Source organism: Leptonychotes weddellii, chromosome 5 (assembly GCF_054177405.1).
Source record: "Leptonychotes weddellii isolate Sample4059 chromosome 5, ASM5417740v2, whole genome shotgun sequence".
Lineage (NCBI taxonomy): Eukaryota > Metazoa > Chordata > Mammalia > Carnivora > Phocidae > Leptonychotes > Leptonychotes weddellii.
The window spans coordinates 122,514,701-122,538,203 of NC_138373.1; positions in this window are offsets into that span (position 1 = coordinate 122,514,701).

The window sequence follows — 23,503 nt, forward strand, 5'->3', positions numbered from 1 at the left end:
GCACTTCTGTTGGTTTTGCTTCATGTATTTTGACACTCTGTTGTTAAGTACATTCATGTTAAGGGTTATTATGTCTTCTTGAAGAATTGACCCCTTTATCATTATGTAATGACACTTTTTTTTTTTAAAGATTTTTTTATTTATTTATCTGAGACAGAGAGAATGAGAGAGACAGAGAGCACATGAGAGGGGGGAGGGTCAGAGGGAGAAGCAGGCTCCCCGCCGAGCAGGGAGCCCGATGCGGGACTCGATCCAGGGACTCCAGGATCATGACCTGAGCCGAAGGCAGTCACTTAACCAACTGAGCCACCCAGGCGCCCTGTAATGACACTTTTTATCCCTGATAATTTTTCCTTGCTCTGAAGGCTGCTCTGTCTGAAGTTAATATAGCTACTCTTGATCTCTTTTGAGTAGTGTTAGCATGGTTTATCTTTCCCCATCAATTTATTTTTAATCTATATGTGTCTTTTTGTGTAAAGTATGTTTCTTGTAGACAACATACGGTTGGGTCTTGTTTTTTGATCTATCCTGACAATCTCTGTCTTTTAATTGGTGAATTTAGATCATTGACATTCAAAGTGATTATTGATATGATTGCATTAATATCTTCTATATTTGTCATTGTTTTCTATTTGTTGCCTTTGTTCTTTGTTTCTACTTTGTCTTCCACTAGTTATGCCTTATGTGATTTTGAGCATTTTCTGTGATTCTGCTTTTTTCTCATTTCTTAGCATATCAGTTATACTTCTGTTTTTACTTTTTTTAGTGGTTGCCCTAGAGTTTGCAATATACATTTACAACTAATCCAAGTCCACCCTCAAATAACACTATATCATTTTATGGGTAGTGTGATAACACTTATAATAAAATAATCTTTATTCCTCCTCCCAATTACTTGTATAATTTCTATTTCATAAGTATGTGTGTGTGTATATATATATATTCTTATTTAGCATATGTAATCAAATACATTATTTTTATTATCTTGAACTAATTATCTGTTATGTCAATTAAGAATAAGAAAAATAAATGTGTTTATTTTACCTTCACTTATTCTTTCTTCAGTACTCTTCCTTTCTTTATGTAGACTGAAGTTTTTGACTTATATTGTTTTCCTTTTCTGTAAAGAACTTCTTTTAACATTTCTTGTCAGGCAAGTCTACTGGTAACAAATTCCCTCAATTTTATTTGTCCGAGAAAGTCTTCATTGCTCCTTCACTTATGAAGGATAATTTCATGGAGTACAGAATTCTATGTTAGTGCTTTTTATTTTTTCATCCCAATTCTTTAAATGTTTCATTCCACTGTTGCTTGCATGGTTTTGGACGGGAATTTGGATGTAATTCTTACCTTTGCTTTTCTATAGGTAAAATGTTTTGTTTGTCTTCTTTCAGGAATTTTTTTATCATTGATTTTCTATAGTTTCATATGCCTAGGTGTACCTTTTTTGTTTGTTCTTTTTTCTTGTCTTTTTTTTTATCCTGTCTTTTCTTCTCTGAGCTTCCTGGACCTGTGCTTTGGTGTCTGCCATTAATTTGGGAAAATTCTCAGTCATTATTGTTCAAACATTTCTTCTGTTCCTTTCTTTTTTCTTCTCCTGTGGTATTCCCATTACACATATGTTGTACTTTTTTGTAGCCATGTCCCACAGATCTTGTATGTCCTGTTTTTTTTTTCTTTTTTCTTTTCTTTTTTAGTTTGTTTTTCTATTTGCTTCTCAGTTTTGGAGGTTTCTATTGAAATATTCTCAAGATTAAAGATCTTTTCTTCAGCTTTGTCTACTCAACTAGTAAGTCCATCCAAAGCATTCCTCATTTATGTTTTTTTTTAAATCTCTAGCATTTTGTTTTGTTTGCTTGTTTGCTTGAATTTCTATCTCTCTGTTTACCATTGCTCATCTGTTTTTGCATGTTGTCTGCTCCATTCATTAAAGCCCTTAGCATATTAATCAGTTGTTTTAAATTCCCAGTCCAATAATTATAAATACCTACCATAAATACCTACCTGAGTCTGCTTTTGATGCTTTTTCTGTTTCTTCAAACTCTGTTTTTTGCCTTTTAGCATGCCTTATAAAATTTTCTTGATAGGTGGGCTTGTACCAGGTAAAAGGAACTGCTATAAATAGGCTTTTAGTAATATGGCTGTGAGACATGGGGGAAGGAGAAGTGTTCTGTAGTGCTGTGATTAGGTAGGTCTTTTAGTGAACCCATGCCTCTGGACTGTAAACTTTGCAAGTGTTTCTCGGTTGTTTCCCACCCCCACCTCCCCCTTTAGGTGGGACAGAATGGCTAGAGTTAAATACTTCCCTCCTCCCATGTGGAAGGCTAGAGAGAGTTGGAATTATGTATTTCCCTTCCCCCAGGTCAGTTAGGCTCTAATAATACTCCAACAGTTTAGGTTCTGGTTATGTCGTTTCTCCTGAGTGCAGAAGTTTTAAGAAGAGTAGTTCCTGTGTATTTAAAAATGATTCCTTTTTCCCTCCCCCTACCAGAAACTTGAACGGATTTTTCTCTGCTATGTACTCTGAGAATCTGGTATAGTTTCAGAAGGTAAAACTCGCATAAGTGTGGAGGCCTCCTGTTGACTGCCCCCTTCCCCCGCCTGAGTTTTTCTCTCTCAGATTTGTCCACACTAAGCTTCTAGCAATTGATCAGTTACACTTTAGGTTTTCCTGCCCCAGCATGGAGATAGAGGATGAGTATAAGCAAACCAAAGCTGGAGCAATTTGTGAGACTAAGGAGTTTGTAATTAGGAAGATTTTACCTTCAAGCAATGACCAACTCTTATTCAAACTGGCTGAAACAATAGTAAATACATTATATGATGAAAAGTGCGAGCCAGAATGGGCTCCAGGTGCATTATATCAATTCCTTGGCACTTTCTTTGCTTCTCTGTGATCTTGGGGCTCTGCCTGATTCTGTTAGCTTTATTTTCAGATGTTCATGACTTGACAACATCTAGAAGAAGAGGAATTTTCTCATACAATTTTCTTTTTAAGGAGTGGATACATCTTTACCAGAACTGGCCCCTGCAATCCCTCAGCATGATATTTGCTCACTTCTCATTGGTTAGATAAAGTTAGATGCCTGTTACCAAACAACTGGCTGATGCTGATTATATGAGGTAATAGATGTTAGAGAGTCAACAACTGTGATGACAGCAAGAAAAGATTAGCCTCCTTAGGCTTTAAAGTAGGCAGAGTTGTTCATGTCATTTTGCTTCATATGAAACACTGATTAGTGTCATCTTGGTCACTGGTAAAGAGGTGTGAGGTAACAGCTTAAAGAGTAGTAGAGATCTGCAAAGAAGTACAGGGATTGGCCTTGGAGGCTACGTCTCTACTGTAGAACATCTCCTTAGGAAATTCTTAGTTCTTGTAGAGTTCCATCCTGTGATGCGATGTAAATCCAGAAGCAAGACTGTGGCTCTTGATTAAACTCATGTTTATTCATTGGATTAGACTCAATCAACTTGAAAGCTTGCCTTCATGCCCAGTTTATTTTGAATAAGTCACAGCAAAGTTTCACAAAAATGAGTTGGTTAGAAGAGAAGATGGTGTTTTGGTCACGAGATTGGAAAGCCCACCAGCTGTTGTTTAGTTGGCATAATCTTAACACTTTTCTCTAAATAATTATGGTCAAACTTTTAAAGTAGCAGAAATGACTGGGTTCTGAAGTAAGAATCTGGCCTTGCCATACTCCAGGAAAACTCTTGTACTAATGTGGAAAAATCAGGTGACATTAGGAACTAGGAAAGACAATCTTTAGTTGAAATTTAACTTCAAACCTTTTTTCCTTTTACATTCAAATGCTTCTGACTAAAAGCATTAAGGCATCTTACCTTTAATGTGGTAAGACTTTTCACATGCTCAAACTTTACACAATTTAGTAATCTCTTAAATCTTGTTTACATCAATTTATTCAGCCTAAGAGTCTAGTGGAATAGTAAAGTGAAGACACCAAGAAGAATAATATTCATCATCTAAATGTTCCATCAGAGGACTTTTTTTTTTTCTTTTGGGACATGCTGGTAGGGAATAATAAATGGGCTATCTTGTGTATTTTGATGTTTCCAAGTTCTTCCCGAATTTCTAGTATACGCTATCATAAAGGTCAGGCTTTTGAGGGTATTAATCATTTTTCAATGGTGACATTATCCAAGTTTATAAATATCAAATCATCCCCTTAGTCAGAATCACAAGGGTAGAATTAATATAAGAGCAACCCTTTCCTGTAATCAGCTTGATCAGAGCTGTAGCATTTTTTAAAAAAGTTAAATATAAACTAAAAAAGTCAAGTAAACAAAAAAGAATAAAATATGCCTTGGCTTAGAGGTGCTATCTGGTTAGGGTTTCGTTGGGTTAGGTTAGAGTTAAGCTTAAGCAGGAAATGCTTCTACCTAACACGTTGAGTAACATATCAGGCATTGTTCTAAGCATTTTTCCTGTAGTAGTAGGTACTATTATCCTCATCTTGTAGATAGAAGAACTGAGATACAGCAAGGTTAAGTAAAGGATCACATAGCTGATAAAGGGTGAGGCCAAGATTTGAACCCAGGCAACTGGATAGTGGTGTTCATATATTCAAACATTACATAATTTGGCCCTGGATGGGGTAGGATAGCTGTCTGAAAAAAATAGTTCCTGTAATGCTTAGACTCTTCAGTAATGCAGTGTTAGGTGCAGGACTGCTTAAAATTTTAGGGCAGAGGTTATAGAGCCAGACCCCTACAACTTAGTAGCCAGGTGACCATGGGTAGGTTACTTAACTTCTGTTTCCTCTGAGCTATAAAACTGAGCTAATCATTTCATCTAACTGGTCCTCAAATTCAGTATGCATAAGATTCCTAAGAGATTGTGATTTAGTAGAACTGTGTAGGGTCCAGATATCTACATTTTAAATAAACACCTCAAGTAATTTTGATGCAGTCTGTCTTTAGACACCCTTTGGGAAATACTGAATTCTATCTCCTGGGAGAGGAGAGATCAGGCCTGTAAAATACTGGACACAGTCCTGGCACATGATTGGTGGATAGAAATGGCAGCTTTTATCTATTTCAGTGTTACCAAGGCAGACCTAAGTCAGGAGAGCTGGGGTGGGGGGTAGTCTCAGATCTCAGGAGATACTGCAGACAAAGGGACACATACGTTAGGATGATAGTGATGACGAAGATGATGATGATGGTGATCAATATGCTGGTACCTTCTGCTCTGGGAGAGGTATCATAAGGAGGAGAAGAAAGCGAAGTCTGCCAATTCCTCTCATTCTCATTTCCAAATCTTAAAAGGATTTCATTAGGTTTGCCTTCAGGTTTAACAAAAGAAAACCTATTATTAGGGTCCCTCTGCTCATTCTCTCTCCATATTTCCTTACGTACTTGCACATGCCAATTTCCTTTACTAGAAGAAATCTTTCCCTTTACAACTTAATGTGAAAAATACAAATGTCTAGATGAGGTAATGTTTTGTTTGACTGTGTTTCAGCAATGTCATGTGTCAGCCATTTAACAAATGTGTATACCCACTTAATAAATCCTTCCTTGTTTTGATAGGGCAAAGTAGTGAAGGAAACTGGAAGCTCTTACCATTCCTAAAACAAAGGAAGGAAATCCATGAGGATGGGGAATCAGGATAAGGTGCAGAAAGAGTACTGAAGCTGGCATACTAACTAAACACTGTGTCTAGCTTTGATTGACTTTGTTCTTTCAGTTGGCCTGGTGCCCTTTGGAGTCCTATAGAAAGGTAATTTTGTCATGTAGCTGCAAACACAGCCAGCTCTTTTGCATAATTTATGAACTTAAACTCAATTTTTTTCAAAGGACTTTCTAATGGAGACAGCTTAATATTGTGGTGTAATGTCTGGGCCACAGAAATGTAGTTCAAGAATAGATCCACAGCCAATCTTATCATAAATAAATGCTGTGGATGTATTTTAAGACTAATATAACAACTTTTACACTACCACCAGAATAGCCTGAAGTAGAACATTTATAAAGTGTATTCAATTTCTTTCATGTATGTTAAAAATCACGGTGCACAGACATATACTAGAAGTCCTCAGGGACGGTGGCTTGGGTGCCTTTGAATTTTGGTGGAAAACAGAAGGAAGTTTCCAAGGCCCTGAAAGTACAGCATGAAGTCTGGAATTAGATTCACTGGGTGGGGGATTTGTGTGACCTTTTGCAAGTCACTTGACATCTCTGAAACTCAGTCTTTTTATCTGATAAATGATGAGTCATGAGGATTTAATAAAATAATGCATGTGAAATGCCTATTACAGTATCTGGTACATAACACAGAGACATTCAAGATGTAGCAGCTCTTATTATAATTTCTTAAATTTTTGTTATCTCTGTAGTAGACCGTCAGTCGGTTATATGTTCAGGCAACTTTATATTAAAATTTGAATTCCGTTTTAGTTTCTAAAATTTTGTGTATATTATGGCTCATGGTATTTGAAAATATATAATGGATACCATAATCAACACTGATCTGATTTTGAGCGTTAGAATCACTTAGAAAGCACCCTGATGCTTGAAAGTGCAACAAGCATATTGTAGCCATCAGACTACATGCATGAAAACAAATTATAATGTCTAATCATAGTGAAAGAGAACAACTGGCAGAACCTGGGACACTTACATAATCATTGAATAATTATATTAGCCCTGCACAGCCTACCTCTGTACATCTTGTTATATCAGAAAAATTAACCCCTATTTGAGTCACTGTAGTTAGATTTCTGTTACTTGAAGATGAATACATTCCTGTCAATTAATAAAGACTAAGCTATTCTGGGTGAGATAAGGAGGGCTTTCCCCCTGCTCTAGAGAACAGATGATTTGGCTGACAAGATGAAGTATGATTGAAAGTAAATACAGACTAGGTCATTAAAACTCATGGGACTGGAGTGGCCAGAGGATCTTTTAAGAACTACAATGCCTATTGTTCAAAGTTGTTTGCAGTGTTGTGCTGTTGTTGGTAAAATGTATTAACCTTATTACTATTTTGTGAATGCAATCTTGTAGAAATTAGGGTTGAATTTCTCACCTGAATCAAAAAGGTATATAACTGAGAGAACGTATGTGAAAGTAGGGGTCCCAAGGTCAAGTTGACATTCAGAATAAAAGTCCATGTGGAGTCCACAGAAATTTATGGATGGGCTCTACACTTGTGCGGGGGCTGCTATTTAGGGTTGAGGTTTGGACCAATTTTACTTGAGTGTTGAAGTTGGAAGGCTTTTGGCTGACATTTGAATAGCATGTCTTTAACCTGATGGTTAATAGCATACTGGCCAAATTGAAGAATCTTAATAGTGTACTTTTATATTAGAATGCTTTTTTTTTTTTTAAAGATTTTATTTATTTATTTATTTGAGAGAGAGAATGAGAGAGAGAGAGAGAGCACAAGAGGGGGGAGGGTCAGAGGGAGAAGCGGACTCCCTGCTAAGCAAGGAGCCCGATGCGGGGCTTGATCCCGGGACTCCAGGATCATGACCTGAGCCGAAGGCAGTCGCTTAACCAACTGAGCCACCCAGGCGCCCCCAGAACGCTTTTAAATATGCTTTACTTTTCCTCTTCTAAATATGAGACAACCTACAGATAAAATGGTGAATTGATGCTTTTCATGCTATAAAATTATACAAATGACAAAGAATGTCCTTTGTGTTGTGCCATACGTTACCCCACCCAAACTCTACTTTTCCAGTTGGACAGGTTGAAAAGTTAAAACTACATTTCCTAGACTCCCTTGCAGCTAGGGTTCTGGATGTGAATTCAAGTCTGCCAAGAGAGATCTGAAAGGTAGAAGTAAGAGAAACCATCTTCCTGTGGTTCTTGAACTCTTCCTCCTGACACATAAGATTTTAGAAGTGTTAACCTTTCTTTTTTTTTTTTTTAAAGATTTTATTTATTTATTTGAGAGAGAGAATGAGATAGAGAGAGCATGAGAGGGGGGAGGGTCAGAGGGAGAAACAGACTCCGTGCTGAGCAGGGAGCCCGATGCGGGACTCGATCCCGGGACTCCAGGATCATGACCTGAGCCGAAGGCAGTTGCTTAACCAACTGAGCCACCCAGGCGCCCCAGAAGTGTTAACCTTTCTCACAGCAGCATTCCAGGGTCCTCTCTCCAGCTCCCTGGGTGTTTAGGGACAGCTGCAACGTTAGCAAAAGCCATTCCTATTTGTGAGGATGGTGTCCTACTCCAGGTATGAGTCCCCATGGCCACACAAAATCTGTGCCTCTGCCCCCTTCTGGCTATAGATGATTAGAGACCAGTGTGTATATTTAGCTAGGCCAATCAGAGTCTCTCTGTCCCGTGATTCAGAATTAGAACACGATTCTCGTTTGTGGTCCTCAAATTGCAGGGGCATAAGGATCATGAGGAGCTTGGGAAAAAGGAAGAATCCAGTGCTTCACTTCTGGTGGGGTCCAGAAATGTCCATTTCAGCAATCAGACTGAGATGCAGATCACACTTTGAGACATGGCTATTGTTGGGCAGGTCAATGGAGAGGCCATGGGGAGCCAGGACTTCAGCAACCATTGTCTGCCTGCAAAAGCAGAGAAAAGTGAATCTGCAACTTTAGTCAAGTTGGCATGAAGGAGATGGAAAGACAAGAGGCAGAAAGAGAGAGGTGGATGGGGGAAGAAAGGAGAGACAGAGAGGAAGAGAAGGGAGAAGGTGCCCTGGTTCTTGATAGTTCTTGGTCTCAGGTAGACCCTTCTGAGTTCTGGCTGCACTGTCTGACTAGGATGTCATGTTATTACCTAATTTTAAAATATCCACTTTTAATCGAACAGGTTTCTCTCTTTAAAAAAAAAAAAGATTTTATTTTAGAGAGAGAGAGCAAGGGGAAGCAGAGGGAGAGGGACAAGCAGACTCTGTGCTGAGTGTGGAGCCCAATGCAGGGCTCAGTCTCATGACCCTGAGATCATGACCTGAGCCAAAATCAAGAGTCAGACACTTAACCGACTGAGCCACCCAGGAGCCCCGAACAATTTTCTCTTTATCTTTCTCAAAAAGAAAATGATGAATCCGTTCTCATGAGCCTTAAGAATTCGTATGAATCTGCCAAAGACATTTTGATTATGTTGTATATTTCTGGGTATGAAAAGTTATTTTTAAAGGTCACTTTCATATATCTCAGTTGTGAAGCCACCACTGCCCCTAAACACTCCAGAAACTGGAGCAGGAGCTCTGGAATTACAGTACTTCAGAGTTTCATATTTCCAACAATAATGTATCGGAAGCTACAATGTGTTGGGTATATATTGTTACCAGTCTTCTGCACTATAGGTGAGGCCAGTTAGGCTTAGACAGATGAATAACTTACCCAAAATACATGACTAGTAGATGCTAGTTCCAAAATTTGAACCCAGGCCATTAACCCTATCTCCCCATGTTCCTGCTTCACAGACACACACTGGAGATATATAAGTTCCTGACCTCACAGAGCTGGCATTCTAATGGAGAGAGATGACGATAAACAAAATACTGTAAGTGCTAGGAAGAAAAGTCTTCTCTTAAAAGTAAAAATCTATTTCTGTTGCTAAGGTAAGCAATGTGAGCATTATGAGAACATATACTTTCTCATTTATCTAATATCCACCCCCCCCCCATGAATTTTAGAATTCTTTCTCTCTTACTTTTTTTTTTTTAAGATTTTATTTATTTATTTTGACAGAGAGAGACACAGCGAGAGAGGGAACACAAGCAGGGGGAGTGGGAGAGGGAGGAGCCGGCTTCCCGTGGAGCAGGGAGCCCAATGTGGGGCTTGATCCCAGGACCCTGGGATCATGACCTGAGCCGAAGACAAATGCTTAACCACTGAACCACCCAGGCGCCTCTCTCTCTTACTTTCTTATCTCTACTCAAACCCAATGCTAGTTTACTCAGTTCACATTTTTTTTTCTGTAAAGGACCAGATCGTCAACATCTTAGGCTTTGCAGGCCATCACTCTATTGCTGTACTGTGAGAGCAACCATAGGCAATACACAAACAAATGAGCATGGCTGTGTTTCAATAAAACTTTATTTACAAAAACAGGCTGCAGGCTGGGATTGCTGAGGCAAAGTTAGCTTGCCAACTCCTGATCTCTAGCACTGAGAAATTGCTAAAAAAGAGAGAACTATATATAGCTACCTATCAAATTCCTTTGAACTTTGGTAGAGATTCCAGTAACTTTGATTTAATGATGGTTCAGAAAAAAATGAACAATTTCTAAAGAATTATATCTACTTCTTTGAATAACTTCTACTTTTCCTTTGCACTCAGATATTAAAGAATATCCCAATAGAAGAAAAGAAGGAAAAAATTTAGGGGTGCCCGGCACACTGGAGTTAAAGTGCTAGCTGAAGGTTACTGTGAACACAATGTGGTTTGTAGTATTTTGCAATAAAGTAAATGTTGCAGTTATTCCAGGAAATACTGTAACCGTCATACAGCTGTAACCAAGTAGAGCCAATTTAGTCAAATAAAAAACAGTGCACTGGAGTGCAATTTAACATATTATAGAAGGTTTTCATGAACTTGGAAGCCTGGTTATGACCATGGTGACTAGACCCAAGAGAAGCCAAAGGCATTTTGCTGGATACTTGAAAATAAAGAAAAAGGGCAAGATTGAAGTAGGAATAATCAGCCCTCCTGTTTATTGTGCTATTTAGTCTATTATAAGAAATATTAAAATAGAGCAAAGTAGAAATACTTAAACATTAACCAGTGAGGTTGCTACATAGAAGGAGGGGATTTTTACTTTGGGAGGATACCTACAACTGACCACCCTGAAGATCTGTGGCACTGGTGGGGTATGTCAAAGGGGGAAAGGCACTTGAAAGGGGACAAATAAAAGATTAACCCACCTGACATATTGGGCAGATTACTATACAACCACTGCACCCCAAGATTCTAGCACAAAGTAGAATTTAGGACCAGACCAGTCTTGAAGATCTCCTCCTGCAGCAGACATCTCAGGGAGGCTCATCCCTTTGAGATGGTCTCTCTGGTTGTTGGGCTGATCCCAAGGCTGTCATCTCATCAGGATAAACAAGGATGGATGTTAACTTCACATGATCCAGGACCACATAGATGGCGTCATTGCTTTGGCAGATAGAAATAATTGGAATGATGCTATCTCTCAGCGATGTTACAACTGACAAGTAGTGTCCAGAATCTAAGTTCTTTTCACTCTATGGAATATCCAAGCTGGTCTGTGGAGATATTTTTTTCTTTATCTGGGTTTCCTCTCCCTGATGATTGGGCAGTATGAGCCTAGAATTTAATATTTGTGGTTAGTACTTGGGACTGACAGTAAAATGTACATTAGAACTTGGAAACAGAGAAATACTGTTGCTCTCTTGGAGTTAACACAAATAACACATGATGGATGAATACCTTAAAAAAAGCCAGATGTGTCAAAGGTCAAAAGGAGGAAAGGCAAGGACTGGAAATTAAATCAAATCCAGATGGACTGTGAGAGAAAGTGATACCCTAATGTTACTGTTATATGTGAAGGACTTCTCTGGGAACAAGGAGGATGGGGGAGTTAAGCTGGAGACAAGAAAGACATCCTGAAGAGTAAGAATTGTCTGTGTGTCACCAGCTCTGCCCTTCAGCAAGGATGCTCTGACCAGCTAATACAAAAATTCCCACCCAATTGGCTATTACATTGATGTGATTATTGTCATAGAGTTTATTCGTTGTGCTGAGTGCTTTGTCATAACATTATTCAATCCCAGTAAAACCGTAGGTGATTATTATTACCCCCACTTAGGCCTGGGTTCACCAAGGCTGAGAGAGGCTAAATAATTTATTCCATATCTCACAGCTAGTTTGTGGCCGAGCTGGAACTTGAGCCCAGACTATCTGAAATGGAAGACCAGACTCTTAATTCCCTGCTCTAGTGCTTCTCACATATGCATGTGTGTTTCCTCCACCTGGGGGTGGGGGAGATTAGGCCACCAGAGACTGATCCCACTGACCTTCAAAATCATTTAACTAACATACTCATTTTTTAAAAAAGAGTTTATTTAGAAAGTATCATAGTGTAAACAAATTGTACCACTTGGGTTTTCTTTTAATACAAGACTCATGATTCAAAGCTGAAGCCACTCATGAGGGTTGTGCTTCTCTAGAAAGTTGGGTGTTTTTTTCAAAGGACATTTGTGAACCATACATAATTAATAAAGATTTCCTTTAAGGCAGAAGCTGGCCAAGATCCTGCTCTGTTGTGTTCTGCCGCAGACAGCGGAAGTAGTCTTGTTTCTCAGATTCTCACCCCCAGTTATTATGTGTCCACTGAGCGTCCCTCCCAAGCATGGGAAGTTGGTCAAAGAGTGTTGGAAATGAAGGGGTTATTATGAGAAATAACTCGATGGCAAAGAACATACAGGTACGTACCTTAAGGGAGCCTAGTCCAATGGTGTTTCTTTTTAAGTGTGACAGTAAAAATACTTAACAACTAGGATGACATGGCTTACAAGGATGTTGGTAGGGGTAGTGCTGTGGCCTGTTAGCCCTGACCCAGCCCTGCCTACTTCACTCTTTGGTCTTGAGGTCAACTTAACCCCACTCTTCATACAGCTGAGAGGTGACTTCCTCCAGGGCAGACAAAGTACAGTAAGCTTCTAAAACAACCACGTAGAAGCAGAATCTGAAGTTGCTTCCAGCTTGGGCCCTGTATCAGGGCTGGAGCACCTCCCGGCTCCTGATACCCAGACCTGGGAAAGCTCACCTAGGTCCTCTTGCCCCAGGTGGCAAATACAGCTCGAATCTTTCTGAGTTGTTTGTCAACTATACTGGTTGGGGTAGACCAAACTACAGTGGCTCAAGCATAGTAGAAGTTTATTTCTCTCTCAGTCAACAACTGAAACAAGGTTAGCAAGTGGATCTCCTCTGCGTGGAGAGCCAGCAAGTCAAGTTCCTTCCCTCTTATGTCTTGACCAGCCCCCTTCCAGGCTTCTTTTCACTCGTAACAAGCTGGCAAAAGGAGAGACGAAGAGATGGAAGAGGTTTTGGATCAGACACAGTTGAGTTCAAATATGAACTCTGCCATTTGCAAGCTATAGCCTAAGCGTGAGCCCTCTGAGCCTCAGTTCCTCATCTGAGGGTTAAATGTGGTGTCACATGTTGAATGCTGTGCTCAGCTCAATAAGTAGTAGTTATTTATAATTAGGTACCTGGCATACTTTCCTAAAAACCACTCTGCAAAATTAGCATTATCCCCATTTTACAGAGGAGGAAACTGAGGTCACACAGCAGGTAAATGGCAGAGTTGGGACTATAATCTAAAACACAGGTTCCTAACCACTGAACGATACTTTCTCATAAGTGAGGGAATAACTGGCCTCTGGCAGGAGAGAACTGAGTTCCTTTCGCTCTTTTTAAATGTTTTCAATATTAACTAGATCTAGAACAGAACTGGCAAATCACTCTCCTTTTCCCATCTACCCTAGGTCTGAAGAAAGGCAGGCTGCCTTCAGTAAATTGTATGGCATCAACGGCCTGCCAGCGACCAGCATGTGGAAATGCTTGCTGACGCAGACCAAAAGTGAACTTGAATAACTTCTGTTTCGTTTCCAAAAGAGACCATTTAAAATGCTTCCTTTTAGAAAGTAACTACCAGAAAAGGTCATACTTTAAGAAAACAAGTTTGGATGGCGAGGATAGACTTTTTTTTTTTTAATATTATTTTACTTTTTACAAGTTAGAAACCATATGGAATTTCCACTTTCACATAGCTCATAAATAACTTTGCCTGGTTTTCTTGAAACTTGATCCTCCAAACTCCAAACTCAGCAAAGTCTGAGGATGAGTTGGTGTCTGGAACTGATATTCCAAAGGCTAGCTTGTGATACAGGATGAATTGTTCAGGAAGGAAGGAAGGCTTATAGATTGCAGGGAATGGGACATCTTTTTCAGCTATCAAGTTTTGACCTGATCTTACCTTTCAAAGCCCTAATAACTTTTCTGTTTCTGGACTAAAAAAGTACTCTGCTTGTCATTAACTTTTGACATTTCCAAGGAATAAGGACAATTAGTACACTGCCCTAAGAGCATTTTTATGCCATGATCTATATGCAAAGCAAGCAAAGTTGTATGACAGAGGCTCCCTGGCCATCTATTTATTAAATGTCTTTTGGATTAATATTTTTTAAGTTATTCATCATTTGTTTTTGTTTTTGTTTTTGTTTTTTTTTAAAGATTTTATTTATTTATTTGACAGAGAGAGAGATAGCGAGAGCAGGAACACAAGCAGGGGGAGTGGGAGAGGGAGAAGCAGGCTTCCTGCTAAGCAGGGAGCCTGATGTGGGACTCGATCCCAGGACCCTGGGATCATGACCTGAGCCGAAGGCAGACGCTTAATGACTGAGCCACCCAGGCACCCTATTCATCATTTATTTAATGAGATGTGATTGTGACTGAGAAAAGTAATTTTTATTTTTTTCACTTAAGGGTATTTTCTACTTTGGCATAAGCAGGAGCAACATACATTTTGCCGATTATGTAACAAGGCTGTGAAAACTAGAGGTAGTTGGCACATATTTATAATGTGTTGGGTGAATCTTTATGGGTTGTTGGGCTAGCCTGATCCTCAATCTCATTCTGAATACTAGCCTTCCCTTGTATCAGTTAGCACTTGCTGAGTAACAAATCATCCCTGAATATAATGGATTAAAAACAACCATTTGTTTTTACTCAGTAGTCTATGGGTCCAATGGGCATATTGGCTGACCTGGGCTGGGCTTGACTGATACTGGCTAGGCTTGTTTATGTGTTTCCTTTGAGCTGGTAGGTTGGTTGGGAGCTTCCTGGTTTAGAAAGGTCTCTGCATGAATCAACTCTTCACCAAATGGTCTCTCATCTTATACCTGAGTAGCCCAGATTTTTTCTCATGGTGGGAGCAGAAGTCCAAAGTAGAAAAAGATCACACATACACAGTCTCCTATGATATTGCTCGACATGTCACCCCTTCTACTTCATTCTTTTAGCCAGACTAAGTCACAGATTTAAGGGATTGGGAAATGGACTTTCCCAGATGATATGAAGAACTGCAAAGTCACATGGCAATGAGCATGGATATATAAGGGTGGATGGAGAATTGGGGCTATACTTACAGTCCATCTACCATGACCTATAACAGTAATATAAAGTGAATGAAGTTTGTCTTTGGTAACTCACTGTTCCCATTCCTATAACATATGTTAGTTGAAAGCTTAGCAGATTTGAAGTCCAAGACCAGACTCAAGTTTGAGCTCTGCCATTTCTTTTCACAAGTCATTCTGCTCTCTGAGCATTGATTTGTTTATCTTTAAAATGCTGTGATGACATCAGTCCACCTGCTTTCTGGGTTTGTTTTGTTTATGTTATATATGTTTTTTTGTTTATGTTATTTTTTATGTTATACACATATATTTGTATATATTATATATGTATACATATATAATGTTATGTATATGTTATATACCCTCATGTATGTAACAAGTAAGGTTAAAAAGGGACCCTTTCTCTTAGATGTTCAAAGCCTTTATGCTGATTCTTAGCCTCTGAAGCCCCTCCCCCACTTCCCCCCTCACCCTGTCCCCACTCCATGCAAATATCTTTGCTCTACTTAGGTTTGTCTTTCCAAACCCCTCCTCCCACCCTGTTCTGGACCTGCCCCAATTCTGACTTTATGCCTCCATTAAAGTCAACCCTCCTAATGTCTTTTTCTTGCCTTGAAATTGTTTAGCTTGAAATGGATAAACGACTTCAACCAAAAATGATACTGATTCTAGATAAAATTACCATTTTAACATCAGCCTTCTCAGGAGAACAGGACTATTTCCACACTTCTGTTAAGCTCTGCTGGGTTCTCAGAGCACTTTGAATGCACCTCTTCAGTAATTACAACTGTTTCTTGAACACTGATAAGGGCTTTGGATACATTTTTCCTCCTCATATTGACTAGATGTCAAGAGTTCCCTGCCATGACTAGCTGTGTGATTTTGGGTACGGCATTTCCTTATGTTTTATTTTTCTCACCTCTAAACTGAGGAAATTTGACACATTGACCTTGAGAAGCCCTTACAACTCAGAACTTAAGATATTCTAGAATATTTACAAAGTAAAATGTGGAGAATCCAGTATTGTTTTGAATATTTCTTTATTGTGTGGTTTAGTAAATCAAGTATTCTCTAGCCAGTGATGACTTAGAAAAGAGGAACTCATAATCATAACTAAAATAACGAATATTTATTGAGTAGGCTTAGATTCTTGCTTGACAAGACGTTGCTATAAAAATCTTCTCATCTTTGTTTTACAGTTCCATGTCAATTGAAGAGTTGTCATACTATCATAAGACAATGGTTATATCTGAGAAATGTTTTCTATATAGAGGGGTGGATGCCGAGGAAGAAAAAAAAGTAAGGAGAGAAGAAGGAAGGGAAGAAACTGATACTTACTGAACTCTTACTGCATGTGTGGTGAGAAACAGTTACATACACATGATCCTTGGTAGAGATGGCTAGGTGTTCTTCAAGTTCTAGGTCCTCCTCTTCTGGGCACTCAGCCCGGTTATATGATCCAGCCTCCTACAGGTGGCGTGTCTATGTGCCTGAGTGCCACTTGACAGAATGTGAGTGGAAGTGATATGTTCTGCCTTCAGGTCTGACTTGAAAAAAGCCTTGCAAACATACTTCTCCCACTTTTGCCCACTTCCAGCTTACTTAGATGGAAATGATGCTCATGGTGATCTTGAAAGTCATTTGTTGAAGATAGCAGAACTGCTATCAACCTCTTACCCGGAATCTTTGAGGCATTGTACATTTGGGAGTCCATTTGTTGCAACAGTTTAACATCTCCTTGCCAATAGATAACATTAAATTTCAAACCGTCTCTATGAGGTGGAGACTATTTTTATTTTCATAGAAGAGAAACAGGCACAAAGTGAGGAGGTAACTTTCTTGGGTTATATAAGTGGCAAAGCAAGGCTTAAACTCCAGTTTTACACAGAAGACTGCAAACGTTCCGTTCAGGCAGAGAGAAAAGCCTACCAGAGTTTTACAGTGGAAATTCTCTTCATATTTCTACAGGTTGGACAAAGGACATCTTTTTATGAATTAATGAGCTAAGATAGTAATTCCTATGACATTCTGAACTCAAGACAAACAAGAGGCAATGCCATAATGGTGTTAGTCTGACATGATCTAAATCTGCCATTTGCTACCTCTATAGGCAAATCATTGAACTTCTATGGGTCACAGCTTTCCTATCTGGCAAATTAAAAATTTAAATTAAAAAAAAAATTTGCCCAAGAACCATTGATGAATGGCTATCTATCAAAGTTTTCTGTTCCCACTTCTCTTTTATCAATAGCCTTTTCTCAAAAAAAATAACTACCCTCTATCCAACTGAATCCTGTAAAGTTGCTCTCTCCTGGGGTGTAAAAACCTTCAAAAAATAGGGTTGAGTATTAAAAGAAATAATAATATTTTGAAGATTAAAAGAAATGATAGACAGGAAATACCTAGCACAAGGCCTAGCATATAATAGGTGCTCAGTAATATCCTTTTAATAAGGCAAAAATGAATCCTTAATAGTACGGTGTTTGGCTCTGTGTTCAGAGTTGCTTGAGCATTCCGGGTTTCCTTTTCCTGAATTTATCTATTGGGATGTGATTTGCCTTACTATTAGCGTAAGTCATAAGCATCCTGCACTGTTTTTCAGGAAAAGGGGGTAATTTGGGCTGCGGCCATGTTCTCATTAGAGAAAATGAAGGCAGTTAATGGTTAGTGTTCAGAACAACAAAGCTCTTTTAGTTGCTTAGCAACTGAAGCTGGGGGGCGGGGTGTGTGGGCAGAGTGTATGTAAGCAGAGGGAGAGAGAAAAACAGAGAGGAGTATAAAAAGTGAATTTAATGTACAGGTCATTCCCAGGTGGGTGAAAAGAGATGTATGCTTATAGCTCTGGTATTTATAGCTGTAGGTTATTTGTTACATGACTGGAAAATTTAATGAAATATTTTTAAATTCAGCAGTGGTAAGTTACAGTGGACATTTATTGTTCCAATGCAATATGTAAACTGTTTATTTAGCATGTTGATACGAATGGAATACGGGAATGATTTAGATGTCATCTAGATTTGGAAATTTGTCCTTCTAAACAGACACTACTGCCACCGTGTGGACAATACTGGGAGCCTACTGGGAGCCGAACGGTGAGGGATAGGCTGAGAGGGTCCATCCCTGGGGAATGTGGTAGTGGTCTGCAGGCGGTTTGCTTATGTACCCCTTAGAATAATTTTGAAAAATTCTGGTCTATTTTTAGGTTGGTATGTAAAAATTTTAATTATAAGTTGAAATGGTTGTTAGGAATATAATCTCCTATGGTTGTGAATATCGCCATTTTAAAATAAAACTGCCATTATCACTCCTTTAAATGTGTACAGTGGACTCTAAATGCCGTAGGGATTGGAGATATATATATGTATATAGATATGCACATATGCTATGTGTATATATATAAACACATAGATAATATTTTAAAAATTACATGAACAAGTTCTTTTAAATGAGTAACATTCACATGATTCCTTTTCTCCCTTAAAATTACATTTGAATTCCACTTCCCCAGCAGACTTATGTCCTAATGTTTCATACATATATATGTTATATATAAGTATATAACGTTATGCATATAATGTACATATATTTTATATATATTTTTCTTCTTTTTAAAAAAAGATTATTTATTTGAGAGAGAGAGAGAGAGAGCACAAGCAGGGGGAGCAGCAGAGGGGGAGGAAGAAGCAGACTCCCTGCTGAGTAGGGAGCCCAACGCAGGGCTCGATCCCAGGACCCCGAGATTATAACCTGAGCTGAAGGCAGATGCTTAACTGACTGAGCCACCCAGGTGCCCCATATGTTTATCTTAACAAAACTAAGTATATAAATTAGAATTTATTTATTTATTTTCAGATTTTTGGCCCTCGGCTGGCTCAGTCGGTAGAGCATGCAACTCTTTTTTTTAATTTAAATTTAATTAATTAATATATAGTGTATTAGTTTCAGAGGTAGAGGTCAGTGATTCATCAGTTGTATATAACACCCAGTGTTCATTACATCATGTACCCTCCTTAATGCCCATCACCCAGTTACCCCATCCTTCTACTCCCCTCCCCTCCAGCAACCCTCAGTTTGTTTCCTATGGTTAAAAGTCTTTTATGGTTTGTCTCCCTCTCTGATTACATCTTGTTTTATTTTCCCTCCCTTCCTCTATGCTCCTCCGTTTTGTTTCTTAAATTCCACATATGAGTGAAATCATATGATAATTGTCTTCCTCTGGCTTATTTCGCTTAGCATAATATCCCCTAGTTCCATCCACGTTGTTGTATATGGCAAGATTTCATTTGTTTTGATGGCTGCATAATATTCCATTATATATATATACCACATCTTCTTTATCCATTCATATGTCAATGGACATCTGGGCTCTTTCCATAGTTTGGCTATTGTGGACATTATTGCTATAAACATTGGGATCAGGTGCTCCTTCAGATCACTACATTTGGATCTTTGGGGTATATACCTAGTAGTGCAATTGCTGGGTCATAGGGTAGCTCTATTTTCAACTTTTCGAGGAACCTCCATAATGTTTTCCAGAGTGGCTGCACCAGCTTGCATTCCCATCAACACTGTAGGAGGGCTCCCCTTTCTCCACATCCTCGCCAACATTTGTTGTTTCCTGACTTGTTAATTTTAGCCATTCTGACTGGTGTGAGGTGGTATCTCATTGAGGTTTTTATTTATATTTCCCTCATGCTGAGTGATATAGAGCATTTTTTCATGTGTCTGTTGGCCATTTGGATGTCTTCTTTGGAGAAATGTCTTTTTGAGTCTTCTGCCCATTTGACTGGGTTATTTGTTCTTTGGGTGTTGAGTTTGATAAGTTCTTTATAGATTTTGGATACTAGCCCTTTATCTGATATGTCATTTGCAAATATCTTCTCCCATTCTGTCAGTTGTCTTTTGGTTTTATGGACTGTTTCCTTTGCTGTGCAAAAGCTTTTTATCTTGATGAAGTCCCAATAGTTCATATTTGCCCTTGCTTCTCTTGCCTTTGGAGAGGTGTCCAGCAAGAAGTTTCTGCGGCTGAGATTGAAGAGGTTGCTGCCTGTGTTCTCCTCAAGGATTTTGATGGATTCCTGTCTCACATGTTTGGTAGAATTCCATCCAGCCCTGGACTCTTTCTTTGTTGGGAGATTTTTGATTACTGCTCTAATTTCTTTGCTGGTTTTGGGTCTGTTCAGGTTTTCTATTTTTTTTCTGTTTCATTTTTTGTAGTTTATATGTTTCTAGGAATGCATCCTAATTCGTTGGCATGTAGTTGCTCATAATATGTTCTTATAATTGTTTGTATTTCTTTGGTGCTGGTTGTGATCTCTCCTCTTTTATTCATGATTTTATTAATTTGGTTTCTTTCTCTTTTCTTTATAAGTCTGGCTAGGGGTTTATCAATCTTATTCTTTTGAAGAACAAGGTCCTAGTTTAGTTGATCTGTTCTACTGTTCTTTTGGTTTCTATTGCATTGATTTCTGCTCTAATCTTTATTAATTCTTTTTTAAAGCTTTTATTTATTTATTTGTCAGAGAGAGTGAGAGAGCACAAGCAGGGGAAGCAGCAGGCAGAGGGAGAAGTAGGCTTCCTGCTGAGCAAGGAGCCCAATGTGGGACTTGATCCCAGGACCCTGGGATCATGACCTGAGCCGATGGCAGATGCTTAACTGACTGAGCCACCCAGGCATTGTATAATCTTTATTAACTCTTGTCTCCTGCTTGGTTTAGGCTTTATTTGCTGTTCTTTCTCCAGCTCCTTTGGGTGTATGGTTAGGTTGTGTATTTGAGACTTTTTTTTTTCTTGAGAAAGGCTTGTATTGCTATATATTTCCCTCTTAGGACTGCCTTTGTTGCATCCCAAAGGTTTTGAACAGTTGTGCTTTCATTTTCATTTGTTTCCATGAATTTTTAAAATTCTTCCTTAATTTCCTGGTTGACCCATTCATTCTTCAGTAGGATGCTCTTTAACCTCCATGCATTTGTGTTCCTTCCAAATTTCCTCTTGTGATTGAGTTCAAGCTTCAAAGCACTGTGGTCTGAAAATATGCAGGGAATAATCCCAATCTTTTGGTACCAGTTGAGACCTGATTTGTGACCCAGTATATGATCTATTCTGGAGAATGTTCCATGTCCACTCGAGAAAAATGTGTATTCTGTTGCTTTAAGATGAAATGCTCTGAATATATCTGTGTAATCCCTCTGGTTCAGTATGTCATTCAAAGACCTTGTTTCCTTGTTGATCTTCTACTTAGAAGATCTGTCCATTGCAGTAAGTGGGGTGTTAAAGTCCCCTATGATTATTGTAGTATTAGCAATGTGTTTCTTTAATTTTGTTATTAATTAGTTTAGATAACTGTCCCAAATTAGGAGCATAAATATTTACAATTTTTAAATCTTCTTGTTGGATAGACCCCTTAAGTATGATATAGTGTCCCTCTTCATCTCTCTTTACAGTCTTCGGTTTGTTTGTTGTGTTTTTTTTTTTTTTAATTTTATTTAATTATTAGAGCAACTGCACACAAGCAGGGTAGGGGGGAGGGTAGGTAGGAGAAGCAGACTCCCCACTGAGCAGGGAGCCTGATGTGGAATCATTCCCAGGACCGTGAGATCATGACCTGAGCCGAAGGCAGACGCTTAGCTGACTGAGCCACCCAGGTGTCCCTACAGTCTTTGGTTTAAAATCTAATTTGTCTGATATAAGGATTGTTATCCCAGCTTTCTTTTGATGTCTGTTAACATGATAAATGGTTTTCCACCTCCTCACTTTGAATCTGGAGGTGTCTTTGGGTCTAGAATGAGTCTCTTGCAGACAGCATATCAATAGGTCTTGCTTTTTTATCCAATCTACTACCCTGTGTCTTTTGATTGGGGGCATTTAGCCCTTTTACATTTAGAGTAACTATTGAAAGATATGGATTTAGTGCCATTGTATTACCTGTAAAGTCACTGTTTCTGTAGATTGTCTCTCTTCCTTTCTGGTCTGTGTTACTTTTGGGCTCTCTCTTTGCTTAAAGGATCCCCTTTAATATTTCTTGCAGGCTGATTTGGTGATCAGAAATTCTTTCAGTTTCTGTTTGTCCCAGAAGCTCTTTATCTCTCCTTCTATTCTGAATGACATCCTTGTTGGATAATGTATTCTTGGCTGCATATTTTTCTCATTTAGCACCTTGAATATATCATGCCCTCCTTTCTGGCCTGCCAGGTCTCTGTGGACAGGTCTGCTGGCAGCCTTATGTTTCTACCTCTGTAGGTTAAGGATCTCTTGTCCCAAGCTGCTTTCAGGATTTTCTCTTTGTCTCTGAAATTTGCAAGCTTCCCTATTGTATGTTGAGGTGTTTACCTATTTTTATTGATTTTGAGGGGGTTTCTCTTTGCCTCCTGGACTTGAATGCCTGTTTCCTTCTCCAGATGAGGGAAGTTCTCAGCTGTAATTTGCTCCAATATACCTTCTGTACCCCCCCCTTTCCTCTTCCTCTGGGATCCCAACTATTCTAATATTATTTTGTTTTACGGTATCGCTGATCTCTTGAATCCTCCCCTTGTGATCTAGTAGCTGTTTATCTCTCTTTTTCTCAGTTTCGTTATTCTCCATCATTTTATCTTCCATGTCATTGATCCTCTCTTCTGCCTAGCAGTTAGAGCCTCCATTTTTTATTGCATCTCAGTAATACCCTTTTTGATTTTGGCCTAATTAGATTTTCGTTCTTTTATTTCTCCAGAAAGGGATTCTCTAGTGTCTTCTATGCTTTTTTCAAGCCCAGCTAATATCTTTATAATTGTTATTCTGAATTCTAGCTCTGACATTTTACTAATATCCCTGTTTATTAAGTCTCTGGCAGTTAGTACTGCCTCTTGTTCTTCTTTCTGGGGTGAGTTTTTCCATCTTGTCATTTTGTCCAGAGAAGAATAGATGAACAAGAGAACAAAATACAAAAATATTAACCATGACCCCAGCAAAATATATTCTAAACAAACTGGAAGAGATCAGAAACCAAAAATGAAAAAAAGCGAGAATATAATCAAACAGGTGGACAGAATAGGGTAATATAATACACTAGGTCTTGGGTGTATTTTGGTCTGTTTTTTAGAAGAAACTAGATCCCAAAATTATAAAGAAAGAAAAACTTATCTATATACAAAAACAAAATTGAATACAATGAAAGAAAGCCAAAAATGAAGGAAAAAATATATATATATAATGTAAATGTAAAAATGAAAATTAAAAAAGACTTAAAAAAAGAATTGATAAGGGGCACCTGGGTGGCTCAGTGGGTTAAGCAACTGCCTTTGGCTCAGGTCATGATCTCAGGGTTCTGGAATCAAGACCTGTGTTAGGGTCCCTGCTCAGTGGGGAGCCTGATTCTCCCTCTCCCTCTGCCTGCTGCCCCCTCTGCTTGTGTTCTCTCTCTTTGTCAA